Below are 8,581 nucleotides of genomic sequence, written 5' to 3'. Positions count from 1 at the left end.
CCCTGAGCCAGAAGGCCTCCCTGCCCATTTCTCCCCGAGCCCAGCCCCTGGCGACCCCTAAGCTGCTTTCTCTCTCTGTTCCTTTCCTGGGTGTTTCCTGTACGTGGAATCACGCAATTGGGGCCTTTGTGTCTGCCCCCCTATTTTCAAAGGGAACTCGTTTCCTTCTGTGTTTATTGGACACAGAATTTCCCTTATTCGATATTGAAATGCCTGGGGCTTACAGATCAGACGTAATCAGAGAGGCCACTTTAGGAATTATGGGCACAATCTTGGGGCCGAGACCCCTGTTCCTGCTGGGACACCTCAGCCTGACCCCAGACAGGACAGGGCTGGTTCCTCCTGTGGCCCACACAGAAACCAGGGAAATGCAGAAAGCTGGAAGACACACCCCAAAGGGCAATGCATTGCTCACAACCCCAGGCCAGAGAAAGGTTTCAGCGGACTCTGGTCCAAACCACGCTCCAAGTCACTGGGTTCCACAGGGAGAGACCACACGCATGCAAGTCCAAGTGGGGACAGGCACGGGGGGAGTCAGAGAAGCGGAGCTACCAGGGAAGGACTCTGGCAAAACAAAAAACTCTATGGAGGCAGCGCTGGTCACCCTCAGACCGGCAGGTGTCTGGTCTGGGGACCAGCAGCCCTGGGGAGAACGTGAGGAAGCGGAGGTCCCCTGGAGGAAAGGGTGACGGCACCCCTGTCTGGGAGGACAGTGCGCAGCACCCATCCCAGCCTGCAGGTGCACCCATCACCTACTGTGGGCAGCTCAATCCCAGCTTGTTGAAGGGAAGACCCGTGTCCATAATCCCCTATTTGCAACAGAATCCATAAAGGGGAGTTTGTGGGTCAACACGTATACAGTGTTTAAGGTACAAGTCTCGAATTCCAACATCCATGGTCTGCTTGTCCACCTTGAGCCTTGTTTGGGAAGCAGGGGTGGGGACGCCCGGGGCTGTGACCTCTGGGAGGGGTGGGGAGGGGGAGCTCTGAATGGAGTGACCAAAGCACACGGGGTGACCTGCCCAGGAGGGACCCTCTCGGTCCCCAGCCCCTCTCCTGACCTCGTGCACGATGGCGAGGGTGCGATGATGAAGGTGTTGGCCCTTGGCTGGCAAGATCCGTAGCTGGTGTCGGAGCTGCTCAGGATCCACACCGGGCTCTGATCCCAGAGCTGGCGCGAGAGCTGAAGCTGCAGCTGCCCCAGTCTCGGGAGCTGTGGCTCGCATCGCTGTTGGACCTGCCTCGAGCTCTGGGGCAGCTGCTAGAGCTGAATCCCCCTCCAGAGATGATCTAGATCCGGTTCCGCACTTGGATAAGGCTCTTGAACCCACAAAGGGCTTTCCTCCCCTGCCCATTTCATGGATGACAAAACTCGGGGCGGTGACGGGACCGGCTACCTGGGGGTAATGGCTACGGGGGGATTCAGCCCAAGGATCCTGCATGACCTTCACCTCGTGCCTCATACAGGTTGGTCCTGAGCTGCCCGACAGGGGCAAGGGCCTGAACCGCTGCTCCCGGCACCTGATCCCACCTGATTAGAGACACTCCCCTGGGTCGTGAAGTCCTCGTTTGACCTCTACTCCGGCCAGCCCCACGCGAGCAGGGACCGTGCTTCCTCACCGCTGGGTCCCCAACCCCAGAACAGTGCCTGGTAGTGGTATCAGTTCACATTGTAGTGAATCACAGGGATCCCCCAGCAGCCCCTTGATGTGGGGGATGTTGCTTACAGAAGAGAGATCTGGGCCACAGACTTGTGTTCACTCTCATCCACTCGTGCAGCATCCCCACCTGTGTCTGTTTGCTGGAATGCAGAGGGGACCCCCAGACACCCTCCCTGCCCTCGGAGCTCCCAGCCCAACCAGTAGGTCAGCATCTCACCTACAGTCCGCAAGGGGGTGATACAGAGCTAGAGCATCTCTAGCACCAGACCTTGCAGGAGGCATGGGGCCGGGCACGCCCTGGTGGCAGGTAAGATCTAGAACCATCTGACGCACTAGAACCTGTCCCAGTGCTGACTCGAGCCAGCCGTGGAAGGAGCTCGAGAGCCTGAGCCAGTGCCCCCACAGACTAGAGCCCGTCCAGCTCCGACCCGTGGACCCCGTCCACAGGTAAAACCCGCTCCGGCATGAGGTCCAGAGCAAAGCCATCTCCACACCAGTTCTCCCACCCGATCCGGCACCATTCCCAGAGTGAGAGCCAGCCCGAGATCGAGAGCCACTTCTCGAGACAGCTCAGCGCTGCTGTGGGAGGCTGTGGGGGGTTTCCTGTGAGATGGCACAGGGACAGGCTGTGGGGATCAGCAGAGGGTGACCACACTGGCAGGGTGGTGATCTGCTCTCCTCCTGCTGCTTGGGCACCATCTCCAGATGGCGGACTGGCCACTGCAGCGGGGTTGGTCACCACTATACCGTCGACGTGGATGCAGGAGCAGCTACAGGCCCAAAGCCCGCTCCGCAGCTCGAGGCATTTGATCTTCTGTTGCGGTGCCACTGCTGGGATCTTGGGAGCCCGGGAGCTGGAGCCAAGTGCGCCCCAGTGTGAGTAAGCCCGCTGGGACTACGGCTCCATCACCAACTCCAGAGCTAGAGCCAATGCAAAATCCGAGCTGGCCCAGCTCCACAGTCAGCTGCGGGTGTTCCCCGGACACGGAGCAGGCGCTCGCTCCCCCTGCAGAGCTAGAGCCAGTGGGCTCCGCGCAGCAAGCCCCAACCCAGGACCCGCTGGGTTCCCTCTTCCCTCACAGACTTCTGCAGTTCCTCTGTGATTCCCCAGCGCTGGGACAGAGCAGACACTGCACCCACACCACCCCCTCCTTGGGTTTCCAGTTCAATAGGAGGGACCACAGACAGATAGAGGCGTGGGGCACGCTCCCCTGAGGAAGGCAGGGGTGCTCACACCCGTGATGGAGGGCTCCCTCTCATGCAGACTGCTGGCCACCCGCACCTGCTGGCCACACCTGCCCCTGCCTGGATGTCCAGTGTGGGTGGGCTGGGGGGGCCTGACCTCTGGATGGAGCATCCCCAAGGCTGCCCAGGGGGTGTGTGGAAGGGCAGGCCCGGCCACTGACTTTGTTTCTTGCCCACCTACCTCCAGGGCCATCTCCTCCGTTCTGGGCACATGGCTGGACTAGACTCGGAGGACTTCTGTCAGCCAAAGACGTTCCCTGCCTCAAGCAGCTGGTGGCCCATGTGCAGCTCAACATGCCCTGTTCCGACCTGGAGCACCAAGCCCACCTTCTGCTGACCCAGCTGGAGCACGCAGAGCCCACAGTGGCCGAGCCTGAGGGTGAGAACACCGGGGCTGGGTGCCTGAGTGTGTGGGGGGAAGGGTCAGGGCTGGTCCGACAGAGAGGAGCCCCGGAGGCTGGTGTGGGGCCTGGAGGAAAGACTGGGCTCCGAGCGTCCAGTGGGTGGACTGCAGTCCGGGAGACGTCCCAGGGAGGTCTCCTTCCTACCTGGGGCATCTCTGGGAGACTCTGGGCTGTGCACGCACAGGTGTGTGTCTGATCTGGGAGCAGCAGGGGGCTGGGCAGGGGGACAGTGAGGACATCGGGCAGGGCTGTGATGCCTCCGAGCTAAGTGACAGTTCCTGTGTTTCCAGAGCCCCATGGAAGGTGGCATGGATTCTGCCCCTGCACCTGGCTCCTCACACGAGTTAGGGACACAGGTGGAGCCTGGCTCTAGCTCCTGAGATGGTGGAGCAGCTGAGAGAGGAGAAGAAGAGCTCAGCCCATGGCTCCTCTCCATGGGCCTTTGCAAGACAGAGCCCAGCCCAGGGCCTCCCAGAGAAGCCGCAGCCAGGAAGGAGCCCTCTCTGGGGCGTCTCCCCGCCTGCCATCCACCCGCTGGGCCCTCTGAGCCCAGTCTTTTCTCCTGGACCCTCACCAGCCTCTGGGGCTCCTCCCTGTGGGGCCAGCCCCGACCCCTCCCCACACACCCACAGGCACCCAGCCCCAAGCTTCTCAGCCTCGGGCTTGACCTCCATGGGCTCCGGCTCCTGGAGCACAATCCAGTCAATGACCACCAGGGACAGTGGTCTGGGTGGTTTCGGAGGCCTTCCCCCACAATCCCCAGCCCCTTCTCCTGGGGACCCCTGTGGGGTCACGCCCCAGCTCATGGAGTAGGAGGAAGTGTCTGCCAGCCTCGTCCCCATTTCATCTGTGGCCTGCAAAGACAGGGACGGGTAGCCGGCCCAGAGGCATCACAGCCCTGCCCCGCCAACCTCCCTGTCCCCCTGCCCCGTTCCCTTGTTGCTCCCAGATCAGACACACATCTGTGCGTGCACAGATTGATTTGTTCATTTGGTTGTTTTAAAAGTTAAAGTCTGGCAGAGAATCATAGGGGAAGGGAGGGAAAAATGAAACAAGACGAAACCAGAGAGGGAGACAAACCTTAAGAGACTCTTAACCTCAGGAAACAAAGGGAGCGTTGCTGGAGTGGTGCGGGGTGGGAGGGATGGGGTGGCTGGGTGATGGACATTGGGGAGGGAGGTATGTGCTATGGTGAGCGCTGTGAATTGTGCAAGACTGTTGAATCACAGACCTATACCTCTGAAACAAATAATACATTATATGTTAATTAAAAAAAAGAAAGAAAGAAAGAAAAGTTATACTGATCACAAAAAAAAAAAAAAGTTAAAGTCTGGGATCTCAAAACTTACCCAGCCTGCTGCCTCTGGATGTGTGTGTGTGTGTGTGTGTGTGTGTGTGCGCGCGTGTGTGTTTTGAAGATCCCAGGGAACTGGGATGCTACAATTTATCTTCATAACCAGTTCTAATGCCCAAGCTCCCGAGTCAGCAGCCTTTATCAATACAAGTGAGGAGGCTCAGTTCCTCTCAGGCTGCACACTCAGTTCTTCTTACAGTGTTGTCTGTCTTGCTTAGCTCCTGGCCTACTCCTGGGAGTGGGATTTTACCTGTTATTTGAATAATATTTATAAGAAAAAGCATGCAAATAAACATGTAGCATTAAATGAAGAATTATTTGTGAAAGCCACTCAATCATTTCCTGTAGTTAGGTCACTGAAAAGGAACCATACACTATTCATTTTCTGAAAGATTTGTTTCAGAAGCATTAGAAATCCAAGTGGGAATAAATCAGATTAATTTTCAAAATTAGCAGGGATAAGCTTTATTCTGAAATCATGAATGTTCTCTTTTAATTAAATTCAAATCCATTAATAGTCTTGTTTGAATCTTCTGTATTCATATTCGAAGTTTACTTATCAGTTACTGAGAAACTTGTGTGAGTCTCAACATCTTTGAGGATGTGTCTACTGCTTTAAATTATGTCAGTTTTGCTTTATGTATTTTAGAGTATGTTATGAGATGATGCGAGTGTAGGGTTACTAACTTACTGTTGGATTGATCTTTATCTGATAATATTTCTTCTATGTGGGCTCATAATGTCTATCTTCAATAAAATGATACCAGCTTTCTTTATTTTTATTTCTTTATTTTAATTCCAGTTAGTTGACATGCGGCGTTATATCAGCTTCAGGTTTCCATACGTCACCCTGTGCTTAACACAAGTGCCCTCCTTCATCCCCTTCACCTGTGTCCCTCCCCCACCCACCTCCCTCTGGTGAGCGTCAGTCTGTCCTCTGTTATTAACACTTGTTTCTTGGTTTGTCTCTCTCTTTTGCTCTCTCTCTCTCTCCCAGCTGTCTCTGATTAGTATTTGCATGGTATATAATTTTCATCCTTTTACTTTGTTTTATTTTAAAAAAAAAACTTTTCTGGGGGCGCCTGGGTGGCTCGGTTGGTTAAGCATCTACTTTCAGCTCATGTCATGATCCCAGGGTTCTGGGATCCAGTCCCACATCAGGAGCCTGCTTCTCCCTCTCCCCATGCCCCTCTCCCCTGCTCCTGCTCTCTCACTCCCCCCTCTCTCTCAGTAAATAAAATCTTAAAAAAAAAAAAACCTTTTCTTTTGAAATAATTATAGCTTTACAGGAAATTGCAAACTTAGTATAGAGGGGTCCTGCTTATCCTTCACCCAGTTCCCCCCAGTGGTTGCATCTTTCTTTTTTTTTTTTTCAAGATTTTATCCATTTATTTGAGAGCGAAAGAGTGAGCCTGAGGTGGGGAGGGGCAGAGGGAGAGGGAGAAGCAGTGCTGAGAGGGAATTTCATAGCAGTCAGTGCCGACTCAAGATCTCAAATTAATAATCCAAGTTCCTCGCTCGGGAAACTAGAAGAAGAAGAGCAGAATTAAACCAATGCATGCAGAAGAAAGGAAATAAATATCAGAGCAGATCAGTGAAACAGAGAATAGGAAGACAAGATAGTAAATCAGTGAAAGCAAAAGCATTCACTAATCTCAGGGATGACAGAGGGGACATTACCGCTGGTCCCGAGCCATTGAAAGGGTCATTGCGGAATACGCCACCGACAGCTGTACCCCAGCTTAGATGAGATGGACCGATTCTTCCCAAACCACAGACTATCCAAACTCGGTCAGAATTAAACAGATCGTATGAATGGTTCTACAAACAGTAAGGAAATGGAGTTAGCAATTTAAAATCTCCAGGAAGGAAATATCTAGGTCCAGATGTTTTCCATGAAGAATTCCTTGAGACTTTTAAAGAAGACTAGTGTCATTTTTACACAGTAGTTTCCAGAATATAGTTGAGGATGGAACACTGCCCAGGCTCGTGTTAGGAGTCCAGTTACTATCCTCCTGTCAGCACAAGAGAAAGACAGCACAACAAGAGAAAACAAATATCCCTTGTGAATAGAGACACAAAACAAATTCTTTAAGAAAATAATTGCCTGTTGATATCCGCAATATAGATAGAAAATTCGACATCATGATGATGTGGAGGTTATTCCAGGTACTTAAGGCCCATTCCGACATTCTAAAATCACCCAGTGTAATCCACTCTATGAACAGGTTAAAAGAAAATTATAGGATCATATCAACATGTGACTACATCCAACACCCATTCATGATAAAAACTATCCACAGTTTGGATTAGATGGTAATTACCTTAATTATATTTAAAGGGCATCTGTAAAAACATAGAGCCAACATCATACTTAACAGTGAAATTCTGAATGCCTCTCCTTTCAGGCTGGGAGTAAGTCAGGGATGTTTGTTCTTAACCACTGTTATTTAACTGACATTTCTAGGTACATAGAATAAGGCAAGTAAAGGAAATTAAAGGAATTCAGATTGGAAAGGAAGAACTAAAAATGTCCCCATTTGCAGACGACATGATTGTGTATATAGACAATCCCAAGGAACTGATGAAAAACCTGGAACTAATGATAATGAATAGGTTCAGCGAAGTGGCCAATTATACGATCACCACTCAAATACCAATCCCATTTCCAACATGTGGAAACTGAAATTAAAAATGAAGTACTCTTATAGGCAGTACTAATGAAAACAAAATCGTAGGTATGCTGAAAATAACTGTGTTCGTGAAAGTAATCAAAGACACTATAAAATTGAAGTTTTCCTAAAACTGAATATAGGTTTAATACAGTTCCCATTAAAATCTCCCAGCGAGGTTTTTTTTTTTTTTAAGAGATTTTATTTATTTATTTGACAGAGAGAGACAGCGAGAGGGGGAACACAAGCAGGGGGAGTGGGAGAGGGAGAAGCAGGCTCCCCATGGAGCAGGGAGCCTGACGCGGGGCTCGATCCCAGGACCCTGAGAGCATGACCTGAGCCGAAGGCAGATGCTTAACAACTGAGCCACCCAGGTGCCCCGAAGTTTTGTTTTTTGTTTTTACTTTTTTAGACACAATAAGCTTATTCTAAAACTAATTTGTCAAGGCTAAAATGGCAAAAACGGCCTTCATAAGGAGAATAGAGTGAGAAGGGTCACTTCCTGATGTTAAGGCATACTACCTAGCTTTATTTACCAACACAGTGTGTAAGAAGAAATAAAGATCAGTGGAATGGTGTGGAGAACCCAGAAATAGACACACCCAAAGGCTCAAGTGATTATTTTAAGAAAAAAATTCCATTATGATAACATTAGAAAGAATAAAATACTTATAAATAAAATAATTGTTAAGAATAAGCAACAAAAGTGCAACACTCATACTTTGAAAACTACAAAGCAGTGTCAAAATATACTAAAGGACACCTAAGTAAATGGAAAGACATCCTATATATCATGGATTAGAAGTATTAATATTGTTAAAATGGCAGTACTCCCCAAATTGATCTACATATTCTGGGCTATCCCTCTCAACATCCCAGCTGACTTTTTTGCAGAAATTGACAAGCTGATTTTAAAATTATATGGAAACACAAGGGACCCAGAATAGTGAAAAACAGTTTTGAAAAAGATGAATAAAATTTTAGTATTCACACTTTTCCATTTCAAAACTTTATTCAACGTTAGAATAATCTAGACAGCATAGAACTCGCAAAAATTCAGAATTGAAAGTTCAGAAACAAAGCCTTAAATTTGTGGTTAATTGCTTTTCAACATGGGTGCCTAGAAAACTCCATGGGGTAGAGGGGTATATTTAGGTGAGTGCTCTTTTTTTTTTTTGGACCCGGTACTGTTGGTGAGATTCTCCCATTTTGTTGTGGGTAGCCGTAATTCATTCATTTTGTTGT

The sequence above is a fragment of the Eumetopias jubatus genome, unplaced genomic scaffold (assembly GCF_037043125.1).
Source record: "Eumetopias jubatus isolate StellerSeaLion01/CBP00866 unplaced genomic scaffold, mEumJub1_p1.0 scaffold_164, whole genome shotgun sequence".
In the NCBI taxonomy this organism is placed as follows: domain Eukaryota; kingdom Metazoa; phylum Chordata; class Mammalia; order Carnivora; family Otariidae; genus Eumetopias; species Eumetopias jubatus.
Note: the sequence above shows the minus strand (reverse complement) of the source record.